This window comes from Harmonia axyridis, chromosome 1 (genome assembly GCF_914767665.1).
Source record: "Harmonia axyridis chromosome 1, icHarAxyr1.1, whole genome shotgun sequence".
In the NCBI taxonomy this organism is placed as follows: domain Eukaryota; kingdom Metazoa; phylum Arthropoda; class Insecta; order Coleoptera; family Coccinellidae; genus Harmonia; species Harmonia axyridis.
The window spans coordinates 50,271,614-50,298,989 of NC_059501.1; the positions used below are offsets into that span (position 1 = coordinate 50,271,614).

Consider the following 27,376-nt stretch of genomic DNA (forward strand, 5'->3'; position numbering starts at 1 on the left):
CAAGAACATGACGAGAGCCATCAACACATATGCATGTTCAATTCTTACATACTCTTTCGGTATCATTCCATGGAGCAAAACAGATATGGAAAACCTGCAACGCAAAATGAGAACCTTGATGACGAAAGCACACAAGCACCATCCGAAAAGTAGTATTGAGAGGACGACACTACCGAGGAATAAAGGAGGCAGAGGTCTGCTAGACATCATGGAACTTGCCCATGGTCAAATTGAATGCCTACGAACATACTTCAAAGACAAATCAGGCACGTCAGAGATCTACAAAGTACTGTGTGAAGCAGACGAATCAACAGCTTTACAACTGCACAAGGAGCAATTGTCATACAACCACCAGACAATCCAAGAAAAACTGCAAAGATGGAGAGAAAAGCCCCTACATGGACGACATTTCAACGAGGTGAACCAGGATCATGTCGACATTGAAGCGTCGAACTATTTGCTCACATCAGGTGCGATGTATCCAGAAACGGAAGGATTGCTTTTAGCCATCCAAGATCAAGTGATCTCAACAAGAAATTACTGCAAGGATCGAACTATTACTGACGATCGATGCCGTTATGGGTGTCCAAATAATGAGACAATCCAACATTCACGGGAGGATGTCAAATGTTTGCAGGAAATGAATATAAAGAGAGACACGATGCAGTAGGAAAGATACTACACCAAGAAATGGCAACTAAATTAACACTAATTCATTCTGAAAAAGTGCCATACTACAAGTACCGACCGGAAACCATCCTGGAAAACGAACGCTATAAACTGTACTGGGATCGTACAGTTTTGACTGATAAAACAGTCCCTCACAACAGGCCAGATATATTGCTAGTTGATAAACAACAAAAGGCAGCAATACTCATCGACGTAGCAATACCTAATAACAACAACATCGAAAAAGGTCGAAAAAATTTCAAAATATAGGGACCTCGAATTTCAGATAAAGCGCCAGTGGGGAATGATATCAACGAGAACTATTCCAATTATCATCTCAACAACAGGAATAGTACCCAAAAATCTCAAGAGAAATATCAAGCAACTAGGACTTAGTGAGTATATAGGTATATGTAATATAATGCAAAAAGCTGTTCTTTTAGGTACTGCAAGGACGGTGAGAAAATTCCTAGGAAGCGAAGGACAGGTCCAAGGATCGCGTTAAGAGGACCAGAAGTTCGACGAGAATCAGGGGGACCACAAGGACCGGACACGACCGAGCCCTGCCCTTTTGATATTTTAAATATCTGGGATTGAGTGAATGTTTCTCTTAGCGAGGAGTGAGAAGCCGACGGCGAGGAAAATCCTACGCGTATAGGCAAAAGTCGAATAATAATAATAGGGTAGCGGTAGGTGAATCTCTAGCGATTCACCTATCAGGAGAGTTGAATCGACTCCTGCCCACCGCAGATTCCAGGAGCTCTCTGACCCGGGAAGCTGAAACCTGTCAAAGGGTCCCTGTCCAGGGTAACGGACGAAGCCGTGTGGAAAGCAGCTCAAGAATTCTCCCACCGTAGCTCTGCGGATCGTAAAAAGCGATCAAAGGCCGTCTCCCCCACGACACGGAGGAACCCATGAATGATAGTGAATTTAAGGAATAGGAATATAGAGCCGCTGCCTGAGGTTCGTCAGGGCGTGTCTGGAGCCGGCGCTGGACATGACAGTATGCGGGACGTCGGTGACAGAGTGCTAAGGAGACGGGCGTCTGTCGAACAAAATGCTACGCCTCCACAATCTCAACATTCTAGGAGAAGAATAACACGAGTTTCTCCGACCGCTGAAGGTGCTGCGCAGGATCCCCAACCAGCACTCACCCAAGCAGGTCTACCAAGAAGACGCATGAAATGGACAAGTTCGATAAATGAAGAGGATAAAATAGGCTACCGTCAAAAATTATTTGCAGAATTCCACAGAAACTATCCCGAACTTCAAGTTTCTGAGCAAAGAGTAGCCGACCAATACCGGGTCATATTGAGAAATAAACTTGTACCCGATGAGAGACTTAACACCATAAAAAATGAAGTCCAACTGAGGCGACAGAATAGGAACCTCACTAACAACGAAACGACAATTGAAGAAAACTACGATTGTGCTGAAAACCAACACAACATCAATGCACAAATGAACTCTGAGGAACAAAACAACGCAGATGTGTTAGCAATAAGTGATGCTCAACGACGGAATATATATGCTGCACCCGTCGTAAATCCAGAAGAAGACCAAAGAGTCTTCTGTACTGGGATCGCACAGTTTTGACTGATAAAATAGTCCCTCACAACAGGCCAGATATATTGCTAGTTGATAAACAACAAAAGGCAGCAATACTCATCGAGGTAGCAATACCTAATAACAACAACATGCGTCAAAAAGAGGTCGGAAAAATTTCAAAATATAAGGACCTCGAATTTCAGATAAAGCGCCAGTGGGGAATGATATCAACGAGAACTATTCCAATTATCATCTCAACAACAGGAATAGTACCCAAAAATCTCAAGAGAAATATCAAGCAACTAGAACTTAGTGAGTATATATGTAATATAATGCAAAAGGCTGTTCTTTTAGGTACTGCAAGGACGGTGAGAAAATTCCTAGGAAGCGAAGGACAGGTCCAAGGATCGCGTGTAAGAAGACCAGAAGTTCGACGAGAACCAGGGGGACCACAAGGACCGGACACGACCGAGCTCTGCCCTTTTGATATTTTAAATATCTGGGATTGAGTGAATGTTCCTCTTAGCCCTTAGCGAGGAGTGAGAAGCCAACGGCGAGGAGAAATCCTACGCGTATAGGCAAAAGTCATAAATAATATGGTTTATTCTGTAAGCTACAGAGTATAAACATATAATCACAGAGGCGTGAGCCTGTACGTGACTTCTAAATAAACAAAATATAATACAGTAGCCGGTATTCGAATAATTCCACAAATCAAAATCAATTTCTAACAACATATTTGAACTAAAAGATATAAAAATCAACAAAAACTTAAGAGTCTGTTCACACCACACTGCTTGACAGGGGGCTGACACCTTCCTACCCCCACCCTAAACCCCGTTTTTAGTTCTGCTGGCAGCCGTCCGAGGCGCTACAGTCGTAATAATTAAGTATATCGTCGATAGATGACTCTGTCGACCATAGTTTTTTCACGGATTGTCAAACATTTTTTGACATTGACAATAATTTAATGATATTAACATGCATTTGAGACACTCTGTTATTTGTAATTTGAGAAGACAATTTTTTGTGATACAAATGGTAAATTTAAATTTGAATATAAGAACCGTAATGGCAACGAAGATACAGAAGAGGAAATGTTGTGTGTAAGGATGTGAAGATGTTGTCAGCATGAGACATCGTTTTCCCAAAAACAATCCAACATTTTTCAAGATATGGATAGACAATATAAAACCCAAATATTGGGAAACATTATCTGTTCAGCAAATCTATAATAAATATTCTGTGTGTCATGCCCATTTTGAGAAGTGCTATCATCTGGTTGGAAGTTTGAGAGGCCTCACAGTTCATGCAGTTCCTACATTGGGTGTTCCAGGTAAGTTTCTTAATATATAAATTAAATTTTAAATAATTGTAGATGTTTCAAAACACATAATGCCACAAATATAACTGATCAATTCTTTTTAAGGTGTTAATAATAATAATGTTGACGAGCCAATGAACACATCATCAAATTATGAAACATAAATGGAAATATCACAGCCTGAAGATTCAGAGGGTATTATGGAGTTCACAACACAAAATGGTGAGTATATAATATCATTCAAGATAATTTTTTATAAGTAATTTATAATGAAAAATTTAACCGTGCTTGATTTTTCTTAAGGTGTCTCCAAAGTTTTTAATGATGATTTTAATCAACCATCAACTTCCAAAAATTACATTCAACCAATACCATCAGTATCACAGCCAGAAGAATTGACGAATTTTTTAGAACCAAGTACCCAAGAGAAGAGAATAATTGCTTCAGGTGAGTGCAATATTTAAATATTCTTCAAGATAAATTTAAGGTATTTCTATTTTTTTCTGAATATTTCAGGTAGAAGTACTCTTTATTTGATTAATAACATATTTGTTTTTCAGGTAAAGGAATACTTTCCACATTGAACTGCACCAGAAAAAGGCATTTGAATGCAAGGGAGCAAATTCTATACAAAATCATTTGCAACATGAGAAAAAACATGAATCAGCAGAAATACAGGATTCAAAATTACAAAGAAAGGGTTAGTGTTGCACAAAAATTATTAGCAAATGCTGGGCTTCAAAATGTTTTGAGCCAAGTAAATGAAGCTACATGCAATTTCATCAGATGTCAGATTAGAAATAAAAATCAGAAACGGAATGCTAGAAGATTCACATACATACATACATTTTTGCTCATAAAATCAACCTTGTTATTTTCTTTCATGGATGATGAAAATGTACATATTTGTTATTCTTTTTTGATGTATTATATAATTTTTTTTTGTTCGTGGGAAATATATACATTATTTGAGCAATTTTGTGTTTTATTTATGAATTCCTATAATGCTAATGATTTAACTAGTTTAAATTTCGCGCCAAGTGCGGATTCAATATGTTGTCAAAGTAGGTATCTGTAATACACAGATAACAGAGTGCTGTAATACCACAGTTATTTATGCCAGCAGCCGTATGAGGGCTCAAAAAACAGTGTTTTCCATCGTAGAATGTCAGTACTCAGTGTCCGATCTATTCTACTCTGTTATCTGTGCTGCTTGGGAAGCACAGGGGTCGCAACGTGAAGGGGCAAGAGCGGGTGGGCGTAGACTATCGTAGTGAAAATATAGAGAACGTATTAGGCCCTCGCCACAGAATAGAGAGGTATTACAGAAGCGACACTCTTTGACATTTCCTTTGTTCTCGATGTAACCAATTTTGGTGACCTTGAAGAACTCTCAGAAGGCTGGTAGTTCTACATGACCACAGAATAGTAAATATTTATATTAAAACTTCTCAATTCTATGACATGGCGGTCCATTTGAAATTACATTTGTATGATTACTGTATGATATTTGGGACATAACTGCGTAGTGAATGGAAGTAGTAATTCTATTTCAAAATATTTTTCAGCCTAAATTTGTATTTCATTTCAGAATTTGAATTAATGGTAAGTTTCCGACTTTTATTATCTTACTTGAATTTCCTGAAATACAATAAAATCGCTTTTATAGAATACATTAATAATAATTTTATATATATATCGCACTTGTGTCAAACGGGCAATGAACTCGAACACCGAAACACGTGGAAAGATGTAAACATAACTACTGACAATATGGCGGTTGGGTACCATGAAAAAGGGAGAGTGTCGCTTCTGTAATACCTCTCTATTCTGTGCCCTCGCCCTCAGCCCAGATTGAATGAATTTGTAACGCATTGGGATGATCTCGTTTCTTTCTCGAGTTCTACTAGTACGTGTCGGAATATGCAGCCGCATTTTTCGACATCTTGATGAAATGAAATGATTGTCAAATGGTCACCTATGATTATGGTTGTAAAGACGGTTTCTTTATAATAAGAACAGAGTTGAGAAACAAGAACTGTTTTTTAGGTTTTGAAAAAGACTCTACTTTCCATAATTACTTGATATCGAATTGAGAATTCAAATACGCTTTGATATACCATTATCCTCATTTTTTGAATTGTTAAAAATCCTTATGAATTAAATGGAATGAATTTTGAAATATCTAATCCGAAATAAAAAAGTTTCATTGAGAATTTTGATGGACTCATTCCATAAATATCTACAGTTTTAAGGAATAGTACTTTGTTATAATTAAAAAAAAATCAGCTTGGTTCATAATGATATATTTCTAATTGCCTTCTGTTTTCTTCAATTTTTCTTATCCTGAAGATCTAGTTTGTATTGAGGATCCTTATTTGCCTCTATGTCTTAGGTCAATTATTACAGGTAACACACAGTTCTAAAGAAATTTTCCTTCGAAAAACTCTTCATCGATGAATAAAGTGTCCTTCAAAGTTCACACGACAAAAGCATTTTTCTCTTTCAGCTATATTTAATTGTCCCTGAACTTGAAAATAATAATTCTGACTTTGTTTCAATCGATATTCCTTATCATCATTTTTTCCAAATATGTGATTTGTTTCCTTTCAATAGCGTCCTTTATCATATAATTTCTTGCTGAAAAAGGGCATTTGATTTTAATTGAATGATTACTTTTTTCAAAAATGCCATCTGGAGAAGGATGACCTTTTTTTATTAATAAAAAGGCCACTGTTTGTGATCTTCGAGCACAATTCATTCTCTAATAGACGCTTCGCTCGATCTTCATTATTTTTCCCCAATCTATAGCTTTTGCAGAAAAATGTTTATATAAAATGCTTTCAACTGTTGAGCAATAACTTGACATAGGAGGCATTTTACATATTTTTCCAAATATTGAAGCCGTCAACAATTTCCTCCTCTGCTGATGCCAATCAGCGGAATCAGTTTGAAGCCGTGTTTTCAGCTCAATTTCTTTATGAGCTTCTTCTGTTTTGATTAAACCCCTCAAGAATTCAGTCCTATATAATTGGAATATTTCCTCATCCATGTCTGGGTTTTCACAATTTTCTCAATAATTATTATCTGGCCCTGCAGAGAACTGTAGCTTCCAGCCCCTTCTTCTTTTTCTTTTTGAAGACACTACTTCGTTCCATTCTCTTCACCGTTTGTCCTGGACTACGACCTATCATATTTTTGTGTATAGCGGTTTTTTTTATTCTTTGCAACAACTACTGCCTAACAAGGATTTTGGTTGCATCTTCTCAAAGCGTAATTAATTATTTTACCTCTTACTCTTTGATCATAGCATTGAATTGTTCCACAATGTTCGTTGTTACATTTTCTATGAGACTTCTGGCATGTAGTGCTAAATATCTCACCGCCTGCATAATTTTCTCCTCTATATCGAACTGTCACGAATCTTGCATATAGTTGTCTTAATCAGCTACTTTTTTTTCACAAAAGTAGCCTAATGTGGCACAATTCTTATGTTCACCAAATATATGACTGACGCTATCAATAATATCCATCTTCAAAAAATTGATTTTATCTTCATGCGTTTTTTCCTTTTCTGAATTGTACAGATTTTAATATAGCCGTTCGGCATCGTGAAATATTTTTGCTGATCACATTCTTCAACGGCCTTAGAACACTACGTGCTTTCGAGAGTTCTCGTAATTTGTTACAGTAGTTCCTCAGTAAATGATTGATACATTTTATTTTCTGAACTGTACAATGTTCATAAGGTCTACTATCAAGAATTTTTTGTAACAACTATTGTCCGCATCGACAATCATTTTGCTGTATCAAGTTGTACATAGGTAAACTGGAACAAAATCCTTCAGCTTCCATGGCGGTCGAAGATGAATTCCAATTTTTATACCATATATTTTCTAGTTTGCACCCCAACAATAGTAGGAACTCCGGGAGTTAATTATAATTTCCCCAGTTTCGATAAGGTCGTTTAGCCCAACTACCATCATTCTTCCATAGATTTCAACGCTATCTGTTCCCAGGCATTACATACTTCATTGTGTACTCTTTTATTTTGAAATTATTATAGTTATGATCATTGTAAAAAATTTTGAATGATTTTCTGTTACCTACTTCTGAATAAACTTTCTTTCTTCTTCTTTCTTTATTACAGTGAAAATGAAAAACAAGGGAAATTCATATCATTTCTATTTTCTTCAGCTGTGCATAACCATCACCAGGATTCATGACACTACTGACGGCGGATGTGCTTATATCAAGTATTTCTGGATGTTGTGGACAAGTACATATTGTTTTCGTAATTCTACACATATCACGTATGAAAACTAATTTCGACAGAAACCCAATTTTCATTTCCTTCACCAAACGCATATTAGATAAATTTGATTTAAAAACAAAACGGAGTGATTAGAAAGTTCTTTCAGACAATCTATGAATTGCAGAATATAAACAATTCGGAATTCATCCAAAGATATTTCCCAGCAAAAAAGGTTCGATTCAATACACATAAACAAAATTATAAGAAGAACTGCACAGGCCAAATAGATATGAAAACTTCTAGTAATAGCTCAACCCCAAATTGAAATACCATTCTCGAAATTTCAGTTTGAAAATGCGTTATTTTAATGTCAGGTATAGGTATTCTTCATTTCTACATAAAATCATTGAGTAAGTGGAAATATACGTATCGGTACAAAACTAGACCATTTTGAATCTTTACTCCGAAATTGCCTTCTTTCAGGTACCTATGCAATGCTGAACCTACCTAGAAACTGTCAAATTGTCCAGCAATGAAATAATACGGTACACAAAAGAGTACCGAATAACCTTTATTTACAACTGATGTTTATCTGATGTGGCAATAAAATCGTGAAATAACTCAAATAAATTTACACGAAATCACTTCTTGTTAACTTCCAAAGTATTATCCTCAAGCACAATACCGAATCTAAGAGAGCTTCAGTACTTCCCAAATTTTGTATTATATGAAATATGGTAAAAACAAGGTAATTTGCCAGCCATCATTACACCCGAATCGCTTTCCTTCATAATAACAGACATTTACTTTTTCCCAAACCTACGAACCATTCGATCCGAAGTAATTAATTGACTATCCAAAACTCCAATCCAATCCAAAACTTTCCATGAGGAATCCATTTTTTCATTCGAGAAAGTTACATGAAAATCGGTCGTATGGCTCTAAAGATAATCAATGCTGCAATAGGAACATGCAGGTATAAGCGACAAAATATTTTTTTTGTTTGTGACAAATAATTCAGGTTTTCAAGAATATATTTCCTAAAAGACGGTCCTGATAGCTACAAGCCACGCCCCTCAGGGAGGAGCAACGATTTTTAGTTCACAATTCTGGCACTTGAAACAGATTTACAACGTCACATAGAATTTTGCGTAACTATGATTTAATATATTTCTAATTGGTATCATTGGAAATAAGAAGAAATAGGCTATGACCATGTTGTATTAGATTGTCGAATTTAGATCAACTGAAGCGACAATAAATTACTCAAAATTGGTATTGAAATTCGTACTTTCTACGTCAATAAAACAATTAATTTGCAACTTAAAGTGAAATTATTACCTAACGAACATACAAGGGATAGAGACCTTCCAATATTGTTTTGAATCATCTCGATAGCGTTTACCGTTCCTGAGAAAATCAAGACCGAATTAGTTAAGAAAACGCCTGAATTTGCGCCGCGTGAACGGACTCTTAAGAATATATCATCCACAGTAATGACAATAACAATAACAATAACAATATTTTTATTGATTTCCCATATATACAAAGTAGAAAGGAAAACAGGTCATCCAAAAAAGAAAAACAAAAAAAATATTTCAAATATTGACTACATTATCCCTACTTGAACAAAAAAATTCTTCAATGTTGTATGGCTCAACATGCAAAAGAAAACAATAAAGGGACTTCCCGAAAGACCCATGACCATATAACCTTTGAATGTTCACTGGTAAACTGTTAAACAGTTTAATACCCATATATGCCGGTCCCTTTTCAGTTAAAGACAAAGAATGAACCGGAAAATTAAATGGATGTATTCTTCTTGTGTTATTAACATTTAAATGACTACAGAAATAATGCTGGTGTTTATGCATGAACATCAATATCTTATAAATGTACAATCCATAGATAGTCAAAATGTTATTTTGCTTGAACCTACCACGACATGATTCCCTGAAACCTAGACGAAATATTACTCTCAAGGCCGATTTTTGCGTTCTCATAATCTGATGAGCTCCAGAACTGCTTCCCCAAAAAATGATGCCATAACTTAATTGTGAGTGAAACATAGCATAGTAAACCGTTTTTAATACATCAACATCAACTTGATCTCTAAGAATCCTTAATGCAAAAATGACCGATTTTAATTTCTTATTATTAATGATCACTGATGAGTTTTTTACATACAATATATCACTAACACAATCTCATTCCTTACTGCATGTCACGTCAATATATTTACAGGGAGGAAGGTTGCCTTCGGTAAGTAAGTTATCCATTTATCTCCTTTAGTAAAAATCATTGAAAATGGTGTGAATTATTGGGGATTTATTATCGGATTGAAATATTTTCTTCCCTTATCAATTACCCAATTTTTCAATTTTTTTCTCTTTTTAATAAGTTCTCCGATATTTTTCAGGTCCTTTGGAATAGCGGCATATATTCTTGGGGCTAGCTAGGCAAAGCATCTCTGGCCTATTCGTTTTTCTGCTCTTGGGGTAAGGTATTGATTTGTTTTGTTCCGTGTTTCATATTCACACTCAGTTGGTTGGAGTTGAATTTTTTGTTCATTTATGCCAATTAAAATCTGCAGAACAACTAATTGGTGAGGATTCATGACCCTGGAAACAGCAAACAATTCGTCTGATGGATATAGGCTTTCCGTAGATGATTCGAAGCAACCATTTCTGGACCACCTCCACCCTCCTTACATGACAAGTATATGCTCCGCCCCAACCTATTATCCCATATCCTATTTGGGACTGACATAAAGCTGACATTAAGCTCTTTGTATCTAAGTACTTTTTTAGATATCTAAACTTGGTAAGTAAACATCTTAATTTGATCACCAAGATAATATCTATATGTTTATTCCATTCTAGATATTTTCAGATTCGGGAATTGATGTTTCATTGTCAACTTCTAAATTGCCCATATGTGGAAGTCCTGATTGGTGAGCAGCAAATGGTAAGTATTTTGTTTTCTGCAAATTATCGTTAATTTATTCTCTCTGAACCATTGCATTATAATTGAAAGATCTCCTTCTGCTACTTGTTTCAGTTCTTTCTAAGTACTATTTTCCGAGCTATTTTCGTACATTATGACAGTGTCATCTGCTAATCTCTCCTTTTCTTTTCATTAGTAATAGACTGTTCATATAAATAATGAACAAAATTGGTCCCAACACTGTCCCCTGTGGTACCCCATATTCAAAAGTTTTCCCTTCACTCGAATGTTGACCTATCTTCACAAATTGGGTTCTGTTTGATAAATAGCTCTTCGTTAATTTAAGTGCCTTACCCCGAAAGCCATTGAGATAGAGTTTTCGTAATAGTTTTTTGTGCGATTTTGTGTCGAAGGCCTTTGCGAGGTCGACAAACACGCACAGACCCATCTTGTTTCCATCCAACCATCGGTAAATTTTCTCTACTACTTTTTTTATAGCATCCTGTGTAGATTTGCCTTTCCTGAAACCGTATTGATTATCAGAAAAATTCTATTCTTCTCCAAAAAATTAACAATACAAACTTTCAACAATTTTACACTATTTAAGACAAATTAGATGTTAAACAGATTGGTCTGTAATTTGATATAATGGTTTTATCTCCTGACTTGAATAATGGTTTGATCACACCCACCTTGAAAATGTTCGGAAATTCAGCCGTCTCAAAACATAGATTTGCAAGCAACATTATAGATTCTACTATTTCATCTTGGATATTTTTTATGAGTTCAGATCTAATACCGTCATTTCCCGGAGATCCACCATTTTTTAATTCTTTTATCATTTCTCTCACTTCATCTTTAGAAGTTGGAAATTCGGTCCATGCGGTTTTTTGCGTTAGCTCGTGTGGTATCCATACATCTAGCATCTTCTTGAGATCAACCTTATGTAAATAGTGTTCCAAACGGTTTATTGTGCACTCTTAAGCTCATGAGCAATCAAAACAGGACTCGACAATATCCATGCTTTTATCAATATTTTCGACAATTGGCCTCAGCGCCGCCGCCATACATTTTAGCTCACCGGCGAAATAAAATTTCACCGCCCTGTTTTGGCTAATTTATCTGAATTTTCATTGAAGGAGCCTCTGTTATTCTTCTCAGGCATCTTTTCGATTTCAAAATTACCTTGTCAAATTTATCAAAACGTCCTGCATTGTTTAAAAGCATGATGCTTAATTTATAAATCTATACCAAAAAAACGACGTAGTTCTCAAAGGTGCAAAAAGTCTTGTTTTATTGACTGACTGACACTGCCGGGGCGCCAAATTGTAGAGGCGCAAGCCTCTACAATTTGGCGCTCCGGCAAAATGTCCGGTATGCCGCCCCTGGCGGTGGACATTCACCTTCCAGTGCGTGGTGGATCTTTGACATCGAAATTATCGGAACGGATTCGATGAAACCAAAATTGCACGTGATTGGATATTACAGTATCACGTCCAAAAACACTACATTTTCAGCCGCTTGGCTGGTATTTTTGTCTTTATCTAATAGCGCGTTCGGCAATAGCATCCGAGAGCGGACGGATATTTTAGTCACGTGACCACAGATATGTCGGATTTTACAGATTTATCTGTAATAAACGAACGGTACAGAGCTTCCTGAGCTTCAGCTGTTATATGTCCGTATAATGAATATCAGTCATCGTAATATCATATCTAGGTGTAACATCTTTGAGAAATCAAGTTATAAGAAGTCCCTCATTCCCAAGGTTTATCCATACATTTTTCAGTTGAGCAGCAAATTATTCTTCTATTCCATATTTTGTAAAGAAATACAATATAATTGCAACAATTTGAAGGACCTAGATTGGTGGTGTAGGATCAGAGAAACAGGAAAATGATACTCTGTTAGTTCGCCGACGTTTCGGAAAAATTTATTTCCATCCTCAGGGCTCATAACGGTGCTTGATGTCCTCCATAAAACCCATATTAGATCATTTTCCTGTTTCTCTGATCCTACACCACCAATCTATAGTGAAGTTAAATTTTGGATCACCACTTCAGATCTTGTGAAATAATTTATGGTTATTTTTTGACAACATCATCTCTAATATGGGTTTTATGGAGGACATCAAGCACCGTTATGAGCCCTGAGGATGGAAATAAATTTTTCCGAAACGTCGGCGAACTAACAGAGTATCATTTTCCTGTTTCTCTGATCTTACACCACCAATCTATAGTGATATTGTTTATGTCTAGGTTTAGTTATTTTCTGGTACATCTGTAAAATGGCTTGTTCCGTTTGATTAAATAAATAAATAAATAGTAGAGTGGTTTCAACGCTTCAAGAATGGTGATTTTGATGTCGAAGACCAGCATCGCGGTGGAAGAGAGAAGTTTTTTGAAGATGCAGAATTGGAGGCAATAATTGATCAAGACTCATGTCAAACGCAACAATAATTGTAGGATCAATAGGAGTGACACTAAAAGCCATTTCAAAACGCCTGAAAGTCATAGGAATGACTCAGAAACAAGGAAATTGGGTGCGGTACGAGTACAAGCCGCGAGGTGTTTGAACGGCGTTTATTTACTTGTGAACAGCTGCTTGCAAGACAAAGACGGAAGGGGTTTCTGCATCGGATTGGGACTGGAGACGAAAAATGGGTTCATTACGATAATCCCAAGCGCATAAAATCATGAGGATATCCCGACCATGCTCCCACATCGACGGCCAAACCGAATATTCACGGTTCTAAGGTCATGCTCAGTATTTGGTGGGACCAGCTCGGCGTAGTGTATTATGACTGAAAGAATCACAGGCGATCGTTATCGAACGCAATTAATGCGTTCGTACCGAGCATTGAAAAACAAACCGTCGCAATACAACGAGAGAGAAGATGAATTGATTTTACTGCATGAGAATGCTCGACCCCATGTTGCGAAAGTAGTCAAGATATACTTGGAAACGTTAAAATGGGAATTCCTACCCCACAACCCTACCCGACGTATTCTCCAGACGTTGCTCCCACGGACTATCACTTGTTTTAATTAATAGCACACGGCCTGGCTGACCAACACTTCCGATCTTATGAAGAAGTAAAAACTTGGATCGATTCGTGGATCGCTTCAAAAAATGACCAGTTTTTTCAATTCGTACGCTGTCCGAAAGATGGGAGAAAGTAGTGACCAGCGATGGGCAATACTTTGAATTATAAATGTATAACCAGTTTTTTACAATAAAGCCTCGAATTTCGCAAAAAAAAGTTGTACCCTTATGTATTTGTTGTATTATAATGCCATTATTTACTTATCAGGGTTTCAACCATTCAGGTAGAAATTTAAAAAAAATTAGATTGTTTAATATGAAAAAAAGAAGACAATTGGCAACTACATCACAAAATCTAATTTGGTCTTTAAAACTTTGAACTCTTTGAAAACCTTGTAATCACAGCGTCCTCGTCAACATCAATGTCCCTATGAATGTTCAGGAGGACAAAATACTCCATAAAAATGGAAGCAAACTACTAAATATGTCGGTTTCCACTAAATCTTGTCATCTGAATCTTATTATTATCCTCTATAATAAAAATAAAAAACTTTATTCAAATCAACAGAATTTTCTCACAGCGATATATATCGATATTTTACTCTTACATATTTCGATACATTTCGATAGTATCAGAAAATATCGATACGATATATAGATATCGATAGTTTTCTGACCTTTGCCCATCCCTAGTATGGATTTGCCGAAGGCAGTCAGTAAGCCTAACGATTTCATCATAAACAAAGATTTCTCTATGATCATAATTGTCAGTCATACGCATGTCTTAAAATTTTGTTGAAATATAAATCGTATATTGTATTCTTTAATAATGAATAAAAAATAACCGATATCAACCAAATTCTCAGATCTCATTTTTCCAGAAATGGCAATTTCTTTCTTTGAAGAATTTGGGAGAAATGAATAATCAAAATGTGAGCGTCAGTCTTTCAAGAAAGTTATTCATGCTTATAGGTTTGTAAAAATTTTTTAGAGAATATTGAATAATAATATAATCCCAACATTAAGATTTTAAATTAGCACATTTCTTCTTTATAGAGACATGTATAAGAATAAGTCCAAATTTAATTGATGATTGGGTGGGAAAAATTGACAAAAAAAGTTTATGTTTGTTAGTTAAGTTCTAATCCTTTTTATGGTCCTTTTTTTTGTTTATTTAATAGTAACTATAGACAATTATTAGCATATTTTTCTCTGAATTTCAACTTTGAAAGAAAATTTGTCAATTTATGACTTGCCGATGAAAATATTGATATTCTTGTAAGTCAATTCAAAATGAATAATAGATATATTTTAAGGGCTATCATTCCATTGGATATTTACTTGTGAGCCCTGAAATGAAGTTACATTTATTCAATTGAATTATTAATAGAAATACTACCTGAAATAAAGAAATTGCATTCAATGTTTATTTTCAGTTTTGACAAATATTGAATTTACATAATCGTTCGATAAGATCTATGAAAAGACCTACAGTGAGATTTTTGTTTTAGGAATATTCAGTATAGCTGTAATAAACAAACTGAAAAGAGGCAGAATGAATAATAGATCTACCTTTCGGATACCCATATCTGATGTTGCATCGTAATATCATATCTTAAGTGTAAAATCTTTGAGAAATCAGGTTATAAGAAGTCCCTCATTTCCAAGGTTTATCAATACATTTTTCAGTTGAGCAGCAAATTATTCTTCTATTCCATATTTTGTAAAGAAATACAATATAATAGCAACAATTTGAAGGACCTATTGGAAATTCCTGACGAACTAAGGAGTTTTTTAGTATCTGAAGATTGTATTGATGCTATGTTATAGAACGAGACTTGTGGCTCTGGGTTTTACTCAGAAGTGAATTAAACAGGGCAATTTATGTCCTTTATAGTAAATAAAATTTTGATAGATATAAGTTTCAAAAGATCAACAATTGATCATAGTATTTACATAAATCAAAAAATATTTTGCTTACTATTGTTGCATTGTACGTGGATGACTTTTTTGTTTTAACTAATGTTAATTCTGAATGAATTTTCTGATAGAAAATTTAAGTGAAAATTTTATGATAAAGAAATTAGGGGAAGCTAAAAAATTATTAGGGATGAATATTACTAGAAATTATGGAAAAGGTAGTAAAGCTATCGATTATATTCTTCAAATATGTATTGCAATAATTCAACATGTCTGATTGTGAACATGTGAAAACTAAATTGAATTTTGATTCAACAAAAGAGAGTTGCAATGATGAACCATATAAGAAATTAATAGATTTATTAACATCTTTAGCAGTATTTACTAGTCCTGATATAGCATACTCTGTTAATTTCTTGAGTCAATTTGATAATTATCTCATTGTTGAACACTGGAAAAGTGCAAAACACATTTCAAGATACAAAGATCATTGTTCAATTTTTACTTCAGTCAAAAGGAACTGAGTATTTGAAATCGATACTAAAATTGTATCGGCCAATACTATTGACCCATATTGGTGGGTTCGATAACTACACTGACTTGATTTTTTCAAATGTTAACTTTGGATCTGAATCAATGAATGATTTAATTTTTACCAAAATGAAAAGCAATGAATAAATCAGTAGGATAGCATTTTTGAAATGGCCATATAGCACCTATTCCCATAACGATTAAAATATTGGAAACTTTAGTGAACAAATAGGTATCTACATTTTTATACAAATTTGATCATTCATTCATGACATGGAAATTTTCAATAAATAGTTGCTTTTTACAGTATTTTATACCTTCATTGAATTGCTGGAAAATTGATACCAATTTCGAAAACGACTGCCATGTATATGGATAAAAATGATTTTTTATGGGTTCTGATGAATGATCAAAGGGATACAGTTAACAATTTCATTAATACCATTCGAGATGTAGTTATCATAGATAAGGGATGATATAGAAATTTCACTAGATAATTCTGATTCAGTGGAGGACAGCTGAATGATGGTTCGCTACGTTATAGAGCAAGCTTGTAGCTCTGGGTTTTATACAGAAGTAAATTGAACAGGGCAATATATATAGTAAATAAAATTTTGACAGATATTAGTTAAAAAAGATCAATAATTGAGCATTGTATTTACATAAAATCAAAAAATAACTTGCTAACTGTTGTTGCATTGTACGTGGATGACTTTTTTGTTTTAAGAAATGTTAATTCTGAATGAATATATCCGAAAGAAAATTCAAGTGATAATTTTATCATAAATAATTTAGGGAAAGCTAAAAAATGTTCAGGGCTGAATATCACTAGAAATTATGAAAAAGGTAGTATAGTAATCGTTTATATTCTTCGAATATGTATTGCAATAATTCAACATGTCTAATTGTAAACATATGAAAACTCCTTTGAGAACTTAATTGAAATTTGATTCAACAAAAGAGAGTTGTAATGATGAACCATATAAGAAATTAATAGGTTTATTAACATCTTTAGCAGTATTAACTAATCCTGATAAAGCATACTCTGTTAATCTCTTGAGTCAATTTAAAAATTATCTCATTATTGAACACTGAAAAAGTGCAAAATTCATTTCAAGATGCAAGTAAAAAAAGATCATTGTTCAAGTTTTACTTCAGTCAGAAGATGTGTTCAGTATTTGAAATGACTGCCACGGTACTAAAATTGTATCAGCCACTACTATTGACCCATGTTAGTGAGTGAGTTTGATAACTACACTGACTTGTTTTTTTTTCAAATGTTGACTTTGGATCTGAATCAATTAATAATTTAATTTTTACCAAAATTAAAAGCAATGAATAAATCAGTAGGATAACATTTTCGAACTGGCCATAGAGCAACTATCCTTTTAACGATTGAAAACTTTAGTGAAATAGGTATCTACATGTTTATACGAGTTTAATCATTCATTCATGAAATGGAAAGTTTTAAAGAATAGTTACTTTTTAAAGTATTTTATACCTACATTGAATTGCTGGAAAATTGATACCAATATTTCAAAAGTAACTGCCATGTTGAAATTCTTCATATACTGAATGATCCTTCAAATTTTATTTCTGTTTTTGACTAGTATTTCAACTAATTTTTTATATGTATATCCTAGTATATATAGTTGAAATTATTCGTATGAAAGATTTCACAACGATTTGATTTCTTCATTATAAATTCAACAGCACTGCACTCAAATTCTTCAAAAACTGATAGGTCACTTATATTTTTGCACTCTTCAGTCGTAAAAGTGTATATTTTAGATATTCAAAAAACACATGGAAATATTTGAATGTCATCTGACTAACTTGGCTCTTTTTCCAGTAATAAAGCCAATTGTGAATTATCTATCAGGATATTTTCTATCTGTTTAATACATGATCAGATGAAGCTTCTGTTCTCTTTTGTAGTTTCATCTTCTGTCGCAATAGATTCAAATTCTCACGAAAGAGAATGTAGTTTTATAGTTTGTGGAAAATAAACGAAAAATTCCTGAAATAAAGTAACATTCATATCCAATTGAATGATACAAACACTTAAAACAAACCTGAATTGAGGAAAATGCATTCGATGATATCAATGTTCATTTCCAAATTTTGACAAATATCTATCGAATTTTCGAGTCGCCGAAGACTTTGCATTTTATCTGTCGGCATTTATTTAAATATTGAATAACAATTTTGGAAACTGCAAACTTTTTCAAGAACTTTCATATATCGAAATGGAATATTTATTATTAACATGACACTGACAGTCAAATTTCCACAGATACCATAAAAATATGGGACTTGAAATGTCAAAATGATCCGAAACACCCCGTATACTCGAAAACCGCGAGGAGAATCGAAGGTTTGGGATTTTTCCCGGGATCTCCAGACGATTTTGAGGGGGGTCTTATTCTTGTCATTTTTGCTCTAGATGGTCCCGTTTGGGCTGTGATTTTACGTTTAAAGTTTGACGTAAATGTGCAAGCGGTTTTATATAATTATAGACTCACTCTGCTCGCCGAAGGGGCTCCGCCCCTTGGACCCCGTCACTATGCCGGTAGATCCTTCACTGGGTATCCCTCTAGAAAATAAAAGATTTTTTTCGGAAACCTTGTATCGTTAGCTGATTTTAGACGATTCATTCGGTATCCTATGCTGATTCTAGGGTAGAATTCTATATGACTTCTTTCCTAGAACATACCATTTCACCCTTGCTCACATGAAAATATTTGATGCAAATAACTTTCCATGACGACAAATCAAGGGCGGTCCTAGCCTTAAGTTTGAGGGGGTTCGCCGTTAAGGGTTTCGAGTTTTTCTATGGTACCAAATCCCAGATTACACCGATATCGAGCTTAACCTCTCAAAAATATTTATATTTAGATATTTATATGAATATTTATACAGGGTGTTTCAAGTTCGAAGGCCTATTAGACGTTTCTGGAGAACGGGGCCGATTTGAAATCTGAAAATTCAGAATATGACATTGTTCATGATGCCCTATTCAGCTAAAATATTTTAGAAGTTCTGGCACTTCCGGTTATACAAGAATTAAAAAAAATCTTCGAAAAAAACATTTTTTTTCATTTCATGTCTCAGATATTATCAAGATTTCCATTCTCAATTACTCTCTGCTGAAATTATTGCATTAGTTCTCATAGTTTTCAAAATATTAAGAAAAAACCGTAAAAAAGAGAGAATTTCCATAGTCATTATCACGTGAATTATTTTCTCTGTGAATATTCTATGCGTATACTCAATTCACTTTCACAAACTAGAATGATGTTGGAATATCGTGCATATCTTGAATTTGAAAAATCTCATCACAGGGTGTTTCAAATATTGTGCCAAAAATTGTGAACAAAATTTGATCATAACTTTCGATTTTCAAATCAGGACCCTATTTTTTCGTGATTTCGTTGAATTCTACGGTAAAAATAAGGGTAGTGTTCAAACATGATTATGCGCTCAAATTCAATAATTCAAGAGTTATTCCAGATTTTATGAATTTATGTTATACGTAGGGTCAATTTCATTCAATCTGTTTCTAGAGTGCGTTTCAAATATTCAATTATTTCAAAGTGACAGGTGTACTCATTATTGAATCTAGTAGATTATAATTTGACGATATGAATCCCCGTTATTCAAATAATGAAATTCTGGATCTATTCCATATCCACGGTGAATGCAACAGAATTGTTTCGAGAACTTGTCGAGCATTCAATCAGAAATATCCACATTTACCACCAATTGACAAGAAGATGATTCGGAAGGATGTTTCAAACTTTCTGTTACTCCCTTTTCATCACCACTCTGATTTTTTCCTGAATTCATATATATCCTACCGCTTTTTCATAAGAATAGAATTGGCACACAGGAGTCCTGCATGATTTTATTTCATTTGGTAGGTAGAGGTTTTTTCTTCTAGGTAGGTACTCCATCCAGTATAATGGATATTCATGAAGTATGCAACATCCTTTCAAGAAGATGTGGAAATTTCTGATTTTAAATTTGATGAGTTCTACCAATAATTCTAATGCATTCATCGTGAATATGGAATTAGATATTTATAATACAAGTGCAGAACTTATTGATATTCTTCCAAGAGTTCAAAATGACCGAGTGGTAGAATGAGCCTTCTGTACGAGTTTTAAACATTATGTTCCCGAATTCACTGCCTTTTTATTGAAATTGACGGAAATTTCCATAAATATCTATTAGTGATTTTTGCATTGAAAAATGTTGGTTGGTAGAACAGTTTTCTATATCACAAATTTGACAAATAATAGATAAATCCGTTCCAGTCTATTTTGTTCCACAAAATGTGCCGGAAAGAACTGATTTGCCACATAATTAGAGAAAAGTATTTCTCTGATTCTGTGGTTATTCCGTTCATTCTTCCACATCTTGTAGAACAAAATCGTGCGAGAATATATCAGAAAAGCACAGTTTTCATGGTTATATTTTATTATTCTATGTTGGTTCCCGAACTTTCCGCTACGGCTTTATCTGTCAATTCATCAATTTGCCTTAAAGAAATCAGTTCTGCCAACCAACATTTTTCAATGCAAAAATCACTAAATTATATTTATGGAAATATTTCATTAATTTCAATGAAAATGCAATGAATTAGAGAAAATAATGTATAATACTCGTACAGAAGGCTCATTCTACCACTCGTTCATTCCAAAACTCGCCACTTCGTGGCTCGTTTTTGAATTTTGAACTCGTGGAAGAATATCAATGCCTTCTGCACTTGTATTATAAATAACTTTTCTCTGATTCTGTGGTTATTCCGTTCATTCTTCCACATCTTGTAGAACAAAATCGTGCGAGAATATATCAAAAACGCACAGTTTTCATGGTTATATTTTATTATTCTATGTTGGCATTCCGAACTTTCCGCTACGGCTTTATCTGTCAATTCATCAAATTGCCTTAAAGAAATCAGTTCTGCCAACCAACATTTTTCAATGCAAAAATCACTAAATTATATTTATGGAAATATTTCATTGATTTCAATGAAAATGCAATGAATTAGAGAAAATAATGTATAATACTCGTACAGAAGGCTCCTTCTACCACTCGTTCTTTCCAAAACTCGCCACTTCGTGGCTCGTTTTTGAATTTTGAACTCGTGGAAGAATATCAATGCCTTCTGCACTTGTATTATAAACAACTAATCCAGAATTTTGTCATTTGAATATCGGAAATTCAATTCGTGAAATCAAATTAGTGAAGCTTTGATAATGAAAATACCTGTCACATGTAAAGTAATTAGATATTTAAATTTCTATGGTCATAGAGTATTATTGCTAGTCTGTCTGGAAACAGATCGAATAAAATTGACCCTACGTATAACATAAATTCATAAAATCTCAAATAACTCTTGAATTATTGAATTTGAGAGCATAATCACGTTTGGATACTACCCTTATTTTTTACCGTAGAATCCAGCGAAATCACAAAAAAATAGGGTTCTGATTTGAAAATCGAAAGTTATGATCAAATTTTGTTCACAATTTTTGGCACCCTGTGATGATATTTCTCAAATTCAAGATATACACGATGTTCCAACATCATTTTGGTTTGAGAAAGTGAATTGAAATAGGCATAGGATATTCACATTAAAAATAATTCAGGTAATTGTGACTAAGGAAATTCTCTCTTTTTTACGGTTTTTCCTTGATATTTTGAAAACTATGAGGACTAACACAATAATTTTAGCAAAGAGTAATTGAGAATGGAAATCTCGATAATATCTGAGACATAAAATGAAAAAAAAGTTTGTTTTGAAAAAAATTTTTTTAATTCTTATATAACCGGAAGCGCCTGAACTTCGAAAATATTTTAGCTGAACAATGTCATATTCCGAAATTTTAGATTTAGGCGTACAACTTTGCTCCTGCCGTTTTGCAATAGCTGGCTGTAACGGTAAGTGGTAGTCGAAATAAATATATCGTAGATGTCATACAATAAGTTTAGTTATTTGTGAACATAACGCCATCGACATGTTAGTCGATCTGTGTCTGCATCATAAAGTTATTCACGATTAACCATGTCAGCTTACGAGTCAAATTCCCGTCATTTGAGGGAGGTTTTAATTTTCTACTGAAATATGAATAAATCTGCGGCTGAGGCTCATCGAATGATCTCAAATACCTATGGTGAGGCCGATATTAGTGAAAGAACGTGCCGAGAGTGGTTTCAACGCTTCAAGAATGGTGATTTTGATGTAGAAGACCAGCATCGCGGTGGAAGAGAGAAGGTTTTTGAAGATGCAGAATTGGAGGCAATACTTGATCAAGACTCATTTCAAACGCAACTATAATTGACAGGATCATTAGGACTACAAGCCATTTCAAAACGCCTGAAAGTCATAGAAATGATTCAGAAACAAGAAAAGTGGGTGCCGTAGGAGTTGAAGCCGGGAGGTGTTTTAACGGAGTTTGTTTGTTTGTGAACAGCTGCTTTCGAGGCGAAGACGGAAGGAATTTCTGCATCGGATTGGGACTGGAGACGAAAAACGGGTTCATTACGATAATCCCAAGCACATAAAAGCATGTGGATATCCCGGCCATGCTCCACGTCGACGGCTAAACCGAATATTCTCGGTTCTAAGGTCATGCTCAGTATTTGGTGGGACCAGCTCGGCGTAGTGTATTATGAGTTGTTAAAACCGACTGAAACGATCACAGGCGATCGTTATCGAACGCAATCAATGCGTTTGTGTCGAGCATTGAGAGACAAACCGCCGCAATACGACGAGAGAGTAGATGAATGGATTTTACTGCATGACAATGCTCGACTCCATGTTGCGAAAGTCAAGATATACTTGAAAAAGTTGAAATGGGAATTCCTACCCCACCCGACGTATTCTCTAGACGTTGCTCCCTCGGACTATCATTTGTTTCGATCAATAGCACACAGCCTGGCTGACCAGCACTTCCTATCTTATGAAGAATTAAAAACTTGGATCGATTCGTGGATCGCTTCAAAAGATGACCAGTTTTTTCAATTCGTACGCTGCCGAAAGATGTGAGAAAGTATAGTGACCAGCGATGGGCAATATTTCGAATCATAAATGTATAACCAGTGTTTTACAATAAAGCCTCAAATTTCGGTGAAAAAATTTGTACGCTTATGTATTTGTTATATTATAATATATTTATTTACTTATCACGGTTTTAGCCATTCAGGTAGAAATTAAAAAAAAAATAGTAAATCTATTGTTTCATATGAAAAAAAAAGAAGACAATTGGCAAGTATAACACAAAATCTAATTTGGTCTGGAACCCTTTGAAAACCTTGTAATCACAGCGTCCTCGTCAACATCAATGTCCCTGTATATTGTTCAGGAGGACTAAACTGAATCCGATGCCAATATCGAAAAAACCAGAATAACACCATATGAACTACCATTTATTCATTTCGAAAATAAACTTGCCGAATTTTCTGCTCGAATAGCTGTGCGAAAATTATGAGTTTCCATACAGTTTTATAATACGTCATAATCTCAAACAATCTATTAATATTAATTTCCACCAAGTAAAAAACCGATCCCATCAAGAAGATCTGGCATACAGGCAACGTTGCAGATTATTTCGCATCTGACAGACGTTACGTATTCAACATGATGGCCGCCGCCATATATAAACAATCGATAAAACCATCGATGTTGACGAAAAAAAGGCATTTTTATTTCAGGGAAAGCTTGAAATGTGATTAATTAATCATTTCTAACGAGAATCAGTTAATAAAATACAAGAAAACTAGCTATTAATGTGGATAACCTCACCTTCATTAGGCCAATTTCACAATTAAAAAAAAAACTAGCTGGATTAAGGAATTTATGACAGCGGATTCCTGATCCAAGACCCAAAATAAGTAAGTCTGCAAAATTTCATCACTTTTGAATCATTATTAAAATTAATTCTATATAGTAAACATTGTTTTTCTTTTCAGAAAACGGATTATTTTCGTTTGGATGGATAATTATACAGGATATTTATTTGTTGAATATCAATTAGAAGTATCTAGAGATGTTGGACCAATTCAAGTCTGAAAATTGAGATTAAAGCTTCAAATTATTAACTAATTTGTAAAGAAATACACAATATTTGATCAATAATTATATAGGGTGTATATATATTTGAAGTAGTAATTAGACATTTTGAAATCTGAAATTCTCATTTCTCTAGAAATGGCAATTTCTTTCTTCTTTAAAAAATTTGGGAAAAATGCATAATCAAAATGTGAGAGTTATTATCAGTCAATAGAAATACTACCTGAAAAAGAAACTGCATTCAATGTTTATTTTCAGTTTTGACAAATATTGAATTTACATAATCATTCGTTAAGATCTATGAAAAGACCTACAGTGAAATTTTGTTTTAGGAATATTCAGTATAGCTATAATGAACTGAAAAGAGGCAGAATGAATAGATCTACCTTTCAAAAACCCATGGCTTATGTTGCCTTACAAGCAATCATATTTAGGTGTAACATCTTTGAGAAATCAGGTTATAAGAAGTCCCTCATGTCCGAGGTTCATCAATACTTTTTTCAGTTGAGCAACAAATTATTCTTCTATTTCATAATTTATTAAGAAATACAATATTCGATCAACAATTATATAGGGTGTATATATTTAGAATACAAGGAAGGACACCTTTTGAAATCTAAAAATTTGGTTAATAGTAGGTTATTTTCCATAATTTATAATATTGAAAGACCAATTGGACATTCCTGAAGAACTAAGGCGTTTTTAGAATCTGAAAATTGTATCGATGAATTTTGCATACTCTTCTGTTGCATATTTCTTGAAGGTATATGGACAAAAATGATTTTTGTGAGTTCTGGTGAATGATCAAAGGGATACAGGTAACAATTTCATTAATATCAGTCGAGATATAGTTATCATAGATAAGGGATGATATAGAAATTTCACTAGATAATTCTGATTCAGTGGAGGACAGCTGAATAATGGTTCGCTACGTTATAGAGCAAGCTTGTAGCTCTGGGTTTTACTCAGAAGTAAATTGAACAGGGCAATATACAGGGTGTTTCCTAAACATGCGGCAAAAATTCAGGGGGTTGTTCCTTGGACTATTCTAAGAATATTTTGTCCTTTGATGATTTTTGAAAAACCTATTTGTTTTTTTCAAATTTTGAGCCTTTATTGTGAAAAAATGGTTACAAATAAATTATTGAAAGTATTGGCCATCGCTAGCTACAACTTTTCCCCATCTTTCTGGCAACATACGAATCCCGTTGCGAAAAAATTCGACCGGTTTGGCCTCTATCCAGTCATCCACCCATTTTTTGGCTTCCTCGTAGGAATGGAAGTGCTGGTCAGCCAGGCCATGCGTCATCGATCTGAAGAGATGGTAATCAGACGGAGCAATGTCTGGACTATACGGCGGGTGGGGTAGGACTTCCCATTTGAGCGTTTCTAAGTATGTTTTCACCGGCTGTGCAACATGTGGGCGAGCATTGTCATGTTGCAAAATAACTTTGTCGTGCCTGTCGGAGTATTGTGGCCGTTTTTCGCGCAGTGCGCGGCTCAAACGCATCAATTGTCGTCGATAGACCTCGCCTGTGATCCTTTCATTCGGTTTCAGAAGCTCATAGTAAACCACACCTAGCTGGTCCCACCATATACAGAGCATGAGCTTGGCGCCATGAATATTTGGCTTGGCCGTCGATGATGATGCATGGCCGGGTAGTCCCCATGATTTTCTTCGCTTCTGATTATCGTAACGGATCCACTTTTCATCGCCAGTCACGATACGATGCAGAAAACCCTTTCTTTTATGTCGCTGAAGCAGCTGTTCGCAAGTGAAAAAACGCCGTTCGACGTCTCTCAGCTTCAGTTCGTACGGCACCCAATTTCCTTGCTTTTGGATCATTCCCATGGCTTTCAAACGCTTGGAAATGGTTGTTCGGTCAACTCCCAATGCTTCAGCAAGTTCTTCTTGCGTTTGACACGAATCTTCATCAAGCAAAGTCGCCAATTCTTGATCTTCAAAGATTTGCGGCCACCCGGAACGCTCCTTGTCTTCCACGTCGAAATCGCCACTTTTGAAGCGTCGAAACCATCCACGAACACTTGAATCATCGACACAACCTTCTCCATAAGCTTCCTGAAGCAACCGATGCGCCTCGGCAGCAGATTTCTTCAAATTGAACCAATAAAGTGAAACTTCCCGCAAATGACGTTGACTCGGCTCAAATTTCGACATTTTCACGATTTCAAAAATTTATGATGCGAAAAAATTTCAACTAATGTGTTAGTGTGGAATTGTTGACAGATGAATAAGCTGTGATTATGACATATGTAACCATTAAATACTCGCACAGTATTGGTGGCGCCATCTCTTACAAAAAACGGGAAAGACTTATTCACACACCTGATAATAACATTTTATTATGAAAAATTACATGAAAATTCAACTCAACCTACAAAAACTGTTGAAAATGACCACCTCTAGCCAGCATACAAGCATCCAATCTTCCCCTCATTGACTGCCGAACCCTTTCAAAAACACCAGGACCATTTCTTATTAAGTTACACCCAGCAATGATCCGATTTCGCAAGTCTTCCACATTTTCTACTGGAGTGGTATAAACTAATGATTTTAGATGGCCCCATAGGAAATAATCTAAGGGGTTTAGTAATTGGAATGTTGTTAAACAAATTAAAAATAATTTGTACCTACTTAGTAAACACAGTGCGGTACGCATTTTTATTTAAACTATTATTAATTTTAAAAATATGAAAAATGTTGTTCGCCCTGTATCTTCGAAACAAAGAGGTTTTTCAAAAATCATCCAAGGACAAAACATGCTTAAAATAGTCCAAGGAACAACCTCCTGAATTTTTGCGGCATGTTTAGGAAACACCCTGTATATAGTAAATGAAATTTTGACAGATATTAGTTAAAAAAGATCAACAATTGAGCATTGTATTTACATAAAATCAAAAAATAACTTGCTAACTGTTGTTGCATTGTACGTGGATGACTTTTTTGTTTCAACAAATGTTAATTCTGAATGAATATATCTGATAGAAAATTTAAGTGATAATTTTATCATAAAGAATTTACGGAAAGCTAAAAATG

At 34.7% G+C, this 27,376-nt stretch overlaps 1 protein-coding gene across 1 annotated transcript in view; it reads right to left on the bottom strand.

Annotated features, from left to right (window-relative positions):
- The window catches only part of LOC123670737 (heterogeneous nuclear ribonucleoprotein K), a 188,005-nt gene that overhangs the window by 82,967 nt on the left and 77,662 nt on the right, over positions 1–27,376 (bottom strand). The window lies entirely within an intron of this gene.